The sequence below is a fragment of the Euprymna scolopes genome, chromosome 20 (genome assembly GCF_053919585.1).
Source record: "Euprymna scolopes isolate OS-2025 chromosome 20, ASM5391958v1, whole genome shotgun sequence".
In the NCBI taxonomy this organism is placed as follows: domain Eukaryota; kingdom Metazoa; phylum Mollusca; class Cephalopoda; order Sepiida; family Sepiolidae; genus Euprymna; species Euprymna scolopes.
Window position 1 is genome coordinate 2,156,401 of NC_136501.1, and position 14,450 is coordinate 2,170,850.

At 29.9% G+C, this 14,450-nt stretch overlaps 1 protein-coding gene across 1 annotated transcript in view; it reads left to right on the top strand.

Moving 5' to 3' along the window:
• Positions 1-14,450, top strand: part of LOC145241291 (regulator of G-protein signaling 7-like) — a gene marked incomplete in the record, with an annotated part of 531,541 nt that overhangs the window by 183,239 nt on the left and 333,852 nt on the right.

A 14,450-nucleotide genomic window follows, 5' to 3' on the forward strand; every position in this document is an offset into this window, starting at 1 on the left:
TGTATGATCATACTATTAACAGTAAAAAGGGATATTGAAAGATTCCCTGTTTATTTTGTGTTAACTAAGAACACCTTCCTGTTGATCCACGATTCGTCCTTGCAGAAATTCTAATATGGTCTGATGCTCCTTTGGTTTTTAGCATTCTTCAATGTTGTTAGATGCAATTTTCACGAGATACTCTAAGTTATTTCAACATTATTCTTATCTTATAAATAAGCATATATTAATCTTAGGAAAGATATTTCACTTAGTGTCTATTCTTTTCTGTCATGTATGTACGTGTGTGTGTGTGTGTGTGTATATATATATATATATATATATATATATATATATATATATATGGTGTCTTTTTAGAGGCACTGAACTTTAAATTAAGACAAATCACAGTAACAACAGTTTTCCACCAATTTTATGCTCACTTTTGAAAATAATAACCAAGATAGCAAAATCAAATATTAAAATTCTGACCAATTTCAACTAGAATCGCTTCCAATCCTCAGTGTTTGTCTGACTGTCCTTATAATAAATCTTATCCTCCAGTGGCCTTTTGGTCTTATTAAGCAGTGGTTGATTTCTACAAAAAAAAAAAAATGATAGAAAAATACTAAACCTTCTGTATAGAACCCTTATTCTAATTTTGATCAAAATTCATAACATGATTTTGATTCTGGAAAACGTTTAAAATATTAAGGCTTAAGCTTAAGAAATCTTAAGAAGAAATTGAAATTCAGTGAATCTTGCTTAATTAGTATTTAATAATTATTGATCAAATTCGATACAAATGTGATACATCAGAATCTGGAAATGGGAGTTTGTGCCAATAATATGACTTCCACAAAACTTAAAAAAAAAACAAAAAAACTGAAAATTAAAAAAAAATTATGAATTGATGTCTAATATCAATTGTTAAAATTAAAAAAAAAATAGAATGCATTTCAATTTTCAGTAACCACGTCCAATCCCGTTTCAATCTTTTTACATGAAACTACATTATTATATCTCACATTTGAACCTATTACACATATCGGCTGTATTCTAAAAGCTATAACGATCGGCTAATTAGTTTAGCAACAAACCCTGTACATACAAATATATAAAATACTAGAAGACGTACCCGACGTTGCCCGGTATTAAATGTAGCATTAAGTTCCTTTTAAAAAAATTTGAAGTAAAAAAAAAAACGTAAAGATACTGAGACCTGTGCATGCGAGTATTATGTTTTTTCTAAACAGTTCAATTATTGTAAGTAAAAAAAAATACTCGAGCAAAGATCGAAATCAAAACTTAAAGACAGTGAGTCAAGTACGATAACCATTAGACCAGCTTTCCACAGTCTTTAAAAAATGTTTTCAAACCTTGTGAAACAATTGACAAGCAGATAAAAATCTGATCCCCCCCCCCTGCAAAGTACCAATTTTAAAATTTTTAACCCTTAACAGTAATTTTTTCCGGATGAAAACTGATTAAAAAGTTTTCCACATATATGAATACCCTATATACCAAATTTCAAGTCTATAGAGCAAAAATTGGTTGAATCACACACGCTTTTATAGATATATAAACATACCTAACTTTATATGTGCACGTTTAAAATTTTGAAACTGTAATAAATAATATTAATTTTTTTAATAGTTTGAATATTTTCTTCTCTTTTCTAGGTAAGTAGCTTTTCACATTGATAACCATAAACCGATGCATCAGGTAAGTACAACTCTTTACTATGTGTGTGAGAGGGAGAAAATGTATGTGTTTTTTTTTTTTTTTTTATTTGAAATTTTATTTTCACAATATTCAGTATATTATGTATTAAACTTTGATGCTATCGTTTGTACATATATTACTAAGCAAGTGATTATTTAGTGCACAGGGCTGGAAATAAGCAAAGAATACAAAATGCAACCTCCTTTGTCACTTTCTGTTATTCTGTGTTTTTTTTTTCAGTCCCATGCATTAAATAATCACTCGTTTAGTAATATTAGCTGCACAAACAGTAGCATCAACAAAAAATGCTTAATACGTAATATACTAATGTAATATATCATGTTATATATATATATATATATATATATATATATATATATATATATATATATATGAAGCTAATAAAGAATGTATCTTTAACAAGGTAAGCTTATCAAGATAGATAACGCTCAACACGGTTAAGAGTAGCAATCAAATATATCAAATAAAAGTTGCATACAATTTTATATCTTTAGATCAGTAAGGGAAGAAGATAAAATGGAGAAAAAAAAAACGATTTAGACCATGACATTTCGAAGCATCAACCAAAAATGCTTAATACATAACATCTTTAAAAGTAAATTTATCAAGATAGATAACGCTCAACACTGTTAAGAGGAACAATTAAATAAAAGTTGCATATAACATCGTCAGATAAATAAGGAAAGAAGGTAAAATGGGGAGAAAAACCTTTAGAGCATGGAATTTCTCATTAGAAGAGGATAATATATATATATATATATATATATATATATATATATATATATATATATATATACTTCTTTAAATCATCAAATACTTCGTCATGCAAAATCCGATCCTGCATTTTGCTAATTCCTACCCTCTGATGAGAAGGAGAGTATTTCTTCGAAACTCCGCGGATTAAGGACTATCCATTTATCTAGTGTTTCCTTTTCAGATTTTATATATATATATATATATATATATATATATATATATATATATATATATATATATATATATATACTAGCAGGGGTGCCCGGCGTTGCTCGGGTGTTTGGAGGTGTATGCTGTGCAAAAACAGCAAAAAAAAAAAAAAAAAAAAATGGTTAATTTTTTAAAACTTTGACCCCTATTATGACCCCTTAAAATTTATTGTTCCGGGCTCAAATCACTTTATTAAGTAAGATCCATGTTCAAGGAACCTATATCTAAAATTTCAAGTGTCTAGACCCAAAATTGTCGGAGGAGTTTGGTAGAGTTCTTAAAGGTCAAATCGTTGAAATTTGACCCCTTAACAGCCAAATTTCTGGCTGACACCCGTCACATCAATTTTCCCAAATCTCAGTACCCGGTATTTCAAATTTCGAGTCTATAGACTAAAAATTGACAGAGTTATTGTGTAGGGAAATGTACACAGACAGACAGACACACAGACAGACACATTCACTTTTATAGATATATATATATATATATATATATATATATATATATATATATAAAATTATGTTATCAAATGGTAAATTTATAACAAAGCAAAATTTATTGAAATAAGAAAAGCGCAACACTGTTTTTGCAATATTATTAATATCATATATAAGTGTGTGGGTGAGGACAACTCTCAACCTATATACTCAACGAATATTTGATCTACAGACTTGAAATTTGGTATATAGGGTATTTAGACATGTGGAAAACTTTTTAGTTGGTTTTCATTTGGAAAAAAATGACTGCTATGGGGTCAAAATTGGGAAATTGTTATTTGGGGCTCATCAGATTTTTATCAGTTTGTCAATTGTTTCACGAGGTTTGAAAACGCTTTTTAAAGATTGTGGCAAGCTGGTCTAATGGTTATCGTACTTGACTCACTGTCTTTAGATTTTGATCTCAGCTCGAATAGAATGTCTCGGTTTCTTTTGTTGTTTTATACTTCACTTTTTAATGTTACGTTCAATACCAGGCAACATCGGGTACATTTTTTAGTATATATATATATATATATATATATATATATATATATATATATATGAGCTTATTTGTTTTTGTGCAAAACTATTTCTACCAAACTACACTGTTAACTTTTGACCTACAAACTTTTAACTTTATAGGGGATGTGGATCTGTGGAACAAATTCAATTTGGTTTTTAGTTGGTAAAAATAGCTGCTACGAGGTCAAAATTGAAAAAAATTGGAACTTGGTAAACATAAGTTGATGAAACGTACTACTTCTCTGCATGCACAAATATGCATTTATATCTTTAACAATGTTATTTAAGTTTTTAAATGCATAGACTTAGCTCAGATGGTAACGAATAACGTTGGAGTGCTTAATGTTTTGGTTTCGATACTAGCTGATGGTACCCAAATCATTTTTTTTAATTTGGAAATCGCTAGTAAATACAATACATAATAACCAATAGAGATTTGGCCCTATAATAATATATACGAAATCCGAATAAATTAAATTATATTTAAGCTTATTTTACGATTGGACACCACCGGCGAGGGGGGGGGTTCTAGAATATATATATATATATATATATATATATATATATTATTTCATGTATTCACATAAAATTTTATAAAGAGATTATACTCCATTAGATTATTTTCATTGAAGATTTGTAAAGTTCCATGTTTACAGTAATAAATCAAACACAATAGACCACTTGGAAAACATCATTTGACGTGGTATTGCTAAATGCGTAGAGTTTGTGAAAATTGGGCCTTCAGATTATGCCATATATGTGCGAGCCACTGGACCATATATGCCCGAAATTGTATCTCAATTATAAACGCCAACAATTAATCTTTGGAATAAACTACATATTTGTATAATAAAAATATTTTTCTATGATTTATTTTAATTTAAAGTTCACCGCCTCTAAAAACACTCTTCTTATATATATATATATATATATATATTCTGAAGTTATTGTTTTCTAGAGGTTAAGTAACCAATGAAGTTTAACGAGGTTAATGCAACAGTGCTCAGTACCGAATATATATATATATATATATATATATATATATATATATATACTAGCAGTTCAGCCCGGCTTTACTCAGTCCCTATGTGCTGTTCATAACTTTATGTGTATATGTATATATTAAAAAGTTTGACTCGTGTCCAGATAACCTACATCTAAAATTTCATGTGTTTAGTGGATTGGTGGAGGAGTTTGATAGAGTTTTCAAAGGTCAACTCTTTCAACTTTGACCTCTTGGCAGCCAAATTTTTGCCCAAAAACTGATTAAAAGGCTTGCTGCATGTCTGAAAACCCTTTATGTAAAATTTCAAATGTTTAGACCCCAAATTTTCTGAATATTTTGCTAGAGACCGCAAAGGTAAAATCTTTTGAACTTTGACCCCTTGGCAGCCAAATTTGCGGCAAAAACCGATTAAAAATCTTGCCCTATGTCTGAATACACTTTATGTAAAATTTCAAATGTTTAGACCAAAAATTGGCTGTGTAATTTAGTAGAGGCTGCAGAGGGCAAATTTGTTTTAACTTTGACCCCAATTTTGACCCTTTGACATTTATTGTTTTGAGCTCAAATCAAGTTAAAAAGTTTGATCCATGTCCAAGTAACCTACATCTAGAATTTCAAGTGTTTAGACCCAAAATTGGTAGAGGAGTTTGGTAGAGTTTTCAAAGGTCAAATCATTGAATTTGACCCCTTGACAGCCAAATTTCTGGCCAAAAATGAATTAAAAATATTTTTCCAAATCTCAATCCCCCTTATGCCAAATCTCGAAAATTGACAGAGCAGTTTGGTAGGGAAAGACAAACACACAGAGAAAGACAATTTCATTTTTATATATCGATAGATTAAACTTTTTAACACATTAAAAAAAAATGATAGCCCATTGACATAAAATGAGTACTTTATGCCAAACTTTTTTTTTTTACACGGTGATCACCACTTATCAAGGCCTGGAAGCCACTCAGGGATAAGGGTTATTGCAAGTACAGTATGTTAGTGTAGAGATTTGATGAAGTGTTTACTTAAGAGGGCAGTTCATTAGGAATTTGTTAACGTTGGACTTGAAGACATCCAAGTTGTAGTCAGGTGGGAAGCAGGCAGACGGAACAGAGTTCCACAGGCGTGCAGTTCTAAGAAAGAAGCTTTGTTCATGGAATCCACGTTTTGATTTAGGCACAGATAAAGAGTGGGGGAAATTTTTCACAGTGGATTCAGCTAGACTGGTATTTTTCGTGAAAGATTTGCGAGGGGGGACCAGAGATTGGAGTTCAGACGAGCACTTTCCATGGAAATAGTGATAAAACAAGGATAGGCTCGCAACGTCTCTTCTGTGGGAGAGAGGTTGCAGGGAAGAGAAAAGGGCATCCCCCACTAAGCCACGAAGTCTATTTTGTACTCTGTCAAGGCAGTATTGATATTGTGGTGACTAGTCCCTGTGCATCAAACAGATACCATAATACTTAGCTCTCTGCACCTTATTATAAAAGATTCTTACAAAATTTCAACCAGATTAGACTAGTTTCTTAAAAAAAGTAGAACAGACAAACTAAGAGAAATAAAATAAAGAATGAGTCAAAAGTAGGTGGACAGTAAAAAAAAACCCCCATTAATTTATAGATTCTATATTTATACAACTATCAACAGATCAAAGTCTAGTCTCTGTTCTGATGCTACACTTCAATTTTTTATTATCAGTTAGTGGAGGAGAAATCTGTCAGGACTGAGACAATTTTTATTTTTGTTCCCCCCCTCCCCCCCACACACACACATAAAAAAAACGACCCTGGTGTCTAACTCTGCCCTCATGGGGAGACAAGGTAAATAGGAACTATATGTAATAAGTATAATCGCCTAGACACACCTGTTCTCATCAGATCACCAAAGTTAAGCAATGTTGAGCCTGGCTGGTATCAGATGGGTGACCATTTGGGAATTCTAGGCGCTGGATGTACTCTTTGCTTATCTCGGCATTGTTTCCAGTGAACCTTCACTTGCCACTGGTATTTTACAATGTTGACTCAGGAGAGGTGCGGTTGGAGATTGTGCAACTCTTGACATAAAAAATTCCACGCGTAGGCACCCCTAAAGTGGGTGTCCATTGTCTGTTAAAGCTGAAGGAAGCCACCATATTTAATAAGACAATTATATTAATGAAAATTAAACGTTATTTATCAATGCAAGTGCATAAAACTGTTTTTCTTCTTGATTTACACAGCTTTGAAGACTGCCTCTTACGTTTCGACAAACATTTTCTACTTTTGACTCACCCCGTATATCTATATTCCTATAAATTATTTTTATTTATTTTTTTGTATTGATATTTATATTAAAAACCCTTTTTTCTATTTATTCTTAAAGAAAATATAACTTTGTTATATATGGGTCATGGAATTGCATTTGTCTGCAAAAGATCTAATTTGCATATTCTTTTAAACATTCATTTTAATTAATTCCCTATCAGTTTTTTCTGTTGTTTTATGGGATAATCATCTTTAGTTAACAATTACGTGTAATTATATTCATGCAGATATTCTACATGATTTATACTTGCATAATATTTGCGTAAAAAGCTTATAGTTAACACAAACCTCCTTCTATATATATCTATGCATGCATATATATATATATATTTGTTTTAAAAATTTGCCTACTATACTCTTCTGTCAGTTTTTGGTCTTCTGACATGAAACTTAATAAAAAATGGAATTTGTTGGGTGAAGGTTGAATGACAGCATTACGAATATGCATGCATAACGTAACAGCTATTGATCCATGCTTTAATTTTTAACCTTACAGCAAACATGTCTGCATAGCTCCAGCATTAAAAAAAAAAAATTGATTTCGATTCTCGATGGTGGCGAACGAGTCAATTTTTAAAAACTTTTAAAATCATTATATATTAGGTCCAATAAAAAATACAAAATCTGCATTAATCAAAATATCATATTTAAACGTATTTTACGACCGGGCAATGCCGGGTGGCCTGCTAGTGTGTGTGTGTATATATATATATATATATATATATATATATATATATATATATATAATCTCAAATGCAAAATTGTTGATAATATCCCAATATGCATGTGTGCTTATTTGTACATATGATATACAGAGTTAGTATTAATGGCTAGAACGTTTTTCCCTAAACTTTTGTAGGTCGTTGACATAAAGAGGTAGGGGTAGAGTACTCTAATGAGACTCCTTTTAAAAGTGTGATCATTCATTTGAAAGCTTAGAAAGCCACCCATGTGCAAAGCAAATGTTAGCACAGCAATAAATCATGACTTCTTTTCGAGAAACATTTCCCTCACATTCGCAAAATTACATTTTGCGCTTTGCATGATTCGATTGTTAATCACGTGTTTGTCACATGCATGGTGAGATTTTTTTTTTTTTTTTCAACAAAAACAAGGCATGTGTCCCATTGACTACCATACACGTATTAACTCTTATCCTCGAGTGGCCTGCGGGCTTTGATAGGTGGGACTCCTTTTAAAAAAAAAACTATTTGATACTGTATCTAATTGAGGACTGAGGGGAGTTGAGCAACGAGATGTCTTTTCACATTACATTTAAACTTCTCTAGGTTAGTACAGTCAGGAAAGCAAGGAACAGGGAGGAATTTCCAAATCCTAGCAGTCCGAAGGAAGAAACTATTAGTGTAGAATGGTTTCCAATACCTAGGAACCTCGATAGTGAAGGGGTGGGATTTTGTTGCTTGTTGTGTTAGTTGAGAGTATTTACATTGAGAGGGTACACATGCTATGAGCTTATCAGAGCACTTTCCATTAAAGTACTTGTAAAACAGGCACAGAAATGCAACATTGTGGCGATGGGACAGAGGTTAGAGCTTGGCAGACAGATTTGAGACTTTTTTTTAACCCTGCCTAAAAATGAGAAACTAGTGGTAGATGCACCTGGCCCGATGTGGCAACAATACTTCATGCATGTAAAGATATAGGATGCTCTCTGGTGTGAGTAATATTCTAGCATGGTAGAGGGAGTCTACCTTCTTTGCAGCAGCCTTGGCAGTGTTCTCAATTCATGTTGCCTGTGAAAGTTAGGCTGCGGAAAATTCTTTTGTTGTAACATTACAACCCTCTCGCATCCAACTTACACATGCTGATTAGGGACGCAGTCACCAATGCACCATTATAATATTCAGGTTTATGATACAGCAATCTCTCTTTCTCTTTTTGATGGAATGGTCATTACTGACTAGCTGTGGCACTCTTCATAAATCGTTGCTAATGACTCTGGTTCTACACTATTATGAGCTACTCAGGCATGCTAATGTCTGCAATGTTTTTTACGTTGTATGACATTCTGGTTTTTGGTTTTCCACATCCTCTCTATTGCCAGAGCTTGTACCAAAGAGCAAATCTTTTGTTAGTCCGTCTATTCTGGCCACATGTCCCAAAAATCACAAGTTGTTGTCATTGATGTTGTCTCGTAGTCTTCAGTATGGTCCAATCTTCTCCAGGACTCGTTTGTTTCTATGTTTGTCAACCCAGCTTACACAAAGAAATCTACGTTAGCACCACAATTCAAAAGCAGCAATGTTCATCTTGTCGACTTTCTTTCAAGACCCAACATTCTGCTCTGTATGTTGCTATTGAGAATACCAAAGCTTGCAGGAGTCATTTCTTTTTGCGTTGTGAAATGGATCTGTCTTTCCAGATATTGGTTAGCGCAATCATTGCTGTCCTTGCCATTGCAATACGCCCTCTTATTTCTTTGGTGTCATCTACTTTGTTTATGAAAACTCCATCCAGGTAGTTGAAATTTACATTTTCCATGTTTTGATTTTCCATAAGGTTTTCATCATTTGGTGTTACTTTCGTTACCTTTGTTTTGCTGACGTTGTCGAAGAGTCCTGCTGTTTTGCTAGCAACTTTTACCTTGTTGGTTAAGTCTTGTAGTTCCTGCATACATGCTGCCATGAGAACTGCATCGTCGTATCTCAGGTTGTTGATTATTCTTTAAAAAATGTGTAAAAATAAACGTAAAAAATACACATTTACATAAATTTCAACATGGCATCAGGTTATCTTTGACATTTCTATAAATTTTTTTATCAGACAAAAACAAAATTATTTTAACATGCTTCCTCAGAATTTTCCAGGCAGTTTACATAAAACGCCAGAAGGTGTCGAATAAAAGTGTAAATACTGCCTATTTTTGCAACCCCAAAAATACCATTTCTGTTATTACAAAGATAATTCAACTAAAACTTAATTGACAAAAATGAAAACAATATTAGTTTTGTAGTTATGAAAAAAATACGATGGATTAATTATTGTACAAAAAATTCATTGTAAGGCAAGTTTTATAGATAATATTACAACTAATAGCTGCCAAATTTTTTTTTTCTTATGATTTTTTTTATTCAAATCAAGATAAATATTTAATTTTTATTTTTCATGATAAACTAGTGATAACAAATGAATGTTTGGTAAAATTAATTTTTATTTTTCATGATACACTAGTGATAACAAATGAATGTTTGGTAAAATTAATTTTTATTTTTCATGATAAACTAGTGATAACAAATGAATGTTTGGTAAAATTAATTTTTATTTTTCATAATAAACTAATGGTAACAAATGAATGTTTGGTAAAATTAATTTTTATTTTTCATGATAAACTAGTGATTACAAATGAATGTTTGGTAAAATTAATTTTTATTTTTCATGATAAACTAATGGTAACAAATGAATGTTTGGTAAAATTAATTTTTATTTTTCATAATAAACTAATGGTAACAAATGAATGTTTGGTAAAATTAATTTTTATTTTTCATGATAAACTAATGGTAACAAATGAATGTTTGGTAAAATTAATTTTTATTTTTCATAATAAACTAATGGTAACAAATGAATGTTTGGTAAAATTAATTTTTATTTTTCATGATAAACTAGTGATAACAAATGAATGTTTGGTAAAATTAATTTTTATTTTTCATGATAAACTAATGGTAACAAATGAATGTTTGGTAAAATTAATTTTTATTTTTCATAATAAACTAATGGTAACAAATGAATGTTTGGTAAAATTAATTTTTATTTTTCATAATAAACTAATGGTAACAAATGAATGTTTGGTAAAATTAATTTTTATTTTTCATGATAAACTAATGGTAACAAATGAATGTTTGGTAAAATTAATTTTTATTTTTCATAATAAACTAATGGTAACAAATGAATGTTTGGTAAAATTAATTTTTATTTTTCATGATAAACTAGTGATAACAAATGAATGTTTGGTAAAATTAATTTTTATTTTTCATGATAAACTAATGGTAACAAATGAATGTTTGGTAAAATTAATTTTTATTTTCCATGATAAACTAATGGTAACAAATGAATGTTTGGTAAAATTAATTTTTATTTTTCATGATAAACTAATGGTAACAAATGAATGTTTGCTAAAATTAATTATTATTTTTCATGATAAACTAATGGTAACAAATGAATGTTTGGTAAAATTAATTTTTATTTTTCATAATAAACTAATTGTAACAAATGAATGTTTGGTAAAAATAATTTTTATTTTCCATGATAAACTAATGGTAACAAATGAATGTTTGGTAAAATTAATTTTTATTTTTCATGATAAACTAATGGTAACAAATGAATGTTTGGTAAAATTAATTTTTATTTTTCATAATAAACTAATGGTAACAAATGAATGTTTGGTAAAATTAATTTTTATTTTTCATAATAAACTAATGGTAACAAATGAATGTTTGGTAAAATTAATTTTTATTTTTCATGATAAACTAATGGTAACAAATGAATGTTTGGTAAAATTAATTTTTATTTTTCATGATAAACTAATGGTAACAAATGAATGTTTGGTAAAATTAATTTTTATTTTTCATCATAAACTAATGGTAACAAATGAATGTTTGGTAAAATTAATTTTTATTTTTCATGATAAACTAATGGTAACATATGAATGTTTGGTAAAATTAATTTTTATGTTTCATAATAAACTAATGGTAACAAATGAATGTTTGGTAAAATTAATTTTTATTTTTCATAATAAACTAATGGTAACAAATGAATGTTTGGTAAAATAAATTTTTATTTTTCATAATAAACTAATGGTAACAAATGAATGTTTGGTAAAATTAATTTTTATTTTTCATGATAAACTAATGGTAACAAATGAATGTTTGGTAAAATTAATTTTTATTTTTCATAATAAACTAATGGTAACAAATGAATGTTTGGTAAAATTAATTTTTATTTTTCATAATAAACTAATGGTAACAAATGAATGTTTGGTAAAATTAATTTTTATTTTTCATGATAAACTAATGGTAACAAATGAATGTTTGGTAAAATTAATTTTTATTTTCCATGATAAACTAATGGTAACAAATGAATGTTTGGTAAAATTAATTTTTATTTTCCATGATAAACTAATGGTAACAAATGAATGTTTGGTAAAATTAATTTTTATTTTTCATGATAAACTAATGATAACAAATGAATGTTTGGTAAAATTAATTTTTATTTTTTATAATAAACTAATGGTAACAAATGAATGTTTGGTAAAATTAATTTTTATTTTTCATGATAAACTAATGGTAACAAATGAATGTTTGGTAAAATTAATTTTTATTTTTCATAATAAACTAATGATAACAAATGAATGTTTGGTAAAATTAATTTTTATTTTTCATAATAAACTAATGGTAACAAATGAATGTTTGGTAAAATTAATTTTTATTTTTCATGATAAACTAATGGTAACAAATGAATGTTTGGTTAAATTAATTTTTATTTTTCATAATAAACTAATGGTAACAAATGAATGTTTGGTAAAATTAATTTTTATTTTTCATAATAAACTAATGGTAACAAATGAATGTTTGGTAAAATTAATTTTTATTTTTCATAATAAACTAATGGTAACAAATGAATGTTTGGTTAAACTGAAGAAACGCCTTTCCAATTTTGATTGGGGCCTCTTCAGTTAGTATGGATGGTCAGAAGTGTTATAAAATCCTAGTTCGATTTAGAATGTTATTTGGACTTTTATAAACATTGTAAAGAATCTATTTTAAAAAAGGGTTTAGATGAAACATCTTAATTTGAAAAATATCTTTATTTTATAAAAATACACGTCATAAAATATTTTATCTTAAAAATCTTTTTTGATCCAACATTTTAAAAAATGTATTTTACTTTTACAATCATAAAATAAACCAATGTTTTCTTAAATGATGTTCGTTCTTGCAATTTTATTGGTTCTGCATTTTGGCATCCTTTCGCGGTTTATGTAAACTGCCCAGAAAAATCCCATGATCACATTCTCTTTAAGTACCAAAAAAATAAAACTTCATGGTTCATGTAAGTAACCTACCTTTTCGGCTATTTTCAAAACTAACCCACCGGTCTAATGGTTGGGGTTTCAACTTTTCACTGGGGCAACCAGGGTTGCATTCGTTTCTTAGAAGAAAAAAAAATCAAGTATTTTTCAAATTATTTTATGTCTTACTGAAGTTTTGTAGACAAAATATAAAGTTCTACACAATGCTTATCTTTCATGCAATTTTTAAAAATTCTGTCACTATTAAAAAGTAGGTATGCTTGTAAATATATATAGGTGAACACTTGGATTTTTTTTTTTTAATGGAAATCGCTTCTGACAAGGCATGAAGCCACCTGACGTAAGGAGCTAACAATAACAAAAGATGATTATAACAAAAACAGGAGATGTCTATTGCCTTTAGTTCGTAGTTTTGAAAAGACCAAGGGTGTAGGTAGGATAAAAACAGTAAACAGGAAGAGATTTCGACACGCTTGCAGTTATTGGAAAGAAGCTACTGGAATAAGAAGTTGTGAAATTGTCAATGAAATATGAAAACACTGAATTAATGGAAACCACTAGAGCAACGAGTTAAACGACCTGCAACAAAAGAAGCAGGAAATAAATCGGTCAATTCTGAAGAAAACATGTCGTAATAATATTTATACTATAAAAGAAAGTACTCCACACATGGTGTGATAGTGATTTTGTAGAGAAAGAGAATAGTTTTAGGTATGAGGAAGTGTTTAGAATGCTAAAAAGAATCGATTGCAAGGAGAATGGTTGCTTTAATATCTTCAGTTAAATTTTCTAGATTTATATTTTCGTTCAGCGATCATTTTGTCGACAGAAATCAATAGTTGTTTGCTAAATATTTTACAGATTTCATATGACGTCGATGAAGTCTTTAAAATCTTCAGTTTTATTCAATTAATGCTGCTTATTTCGATTGGCACTTATGGCAGCAATTAAAAGCAAAGAAAATACAGAAAAGTCTATATGATGTACATACCAGTCATGAAACTAGACTTCGTGGCTTAGTGGGGGATGCCCTTTTCTCTACCCTGCAACCTCTCTCTCACAGAAGAGACGTTGCGAGCCTATCCATGTTTTATCGTTATTTCCATGGCAGGTGCTCGTCTGAACTCCAATCTCTGGTCCCCCCTCGCCAATCTTTCACGAAAAACACCCGTCTAGCTGAATCCACTGTCAAAAGTTTCCCCCACTCTTTATCTGTGCCTAAATCAAAACGCGGATTCCATGAACAAAGCTTCTTTCTTAGAACTGCACGCCAGTGGAACTCTGTTCCGTCTGCCTGCTTCCCACCTGACTACAACTTGGATGTCTTCAAGTCCAACGTTAACAAATTCCTAATGAACCGCCCCCTTAAGTAAACACTTCATCAAATTTCCACACTAACGTAATGTACTTGC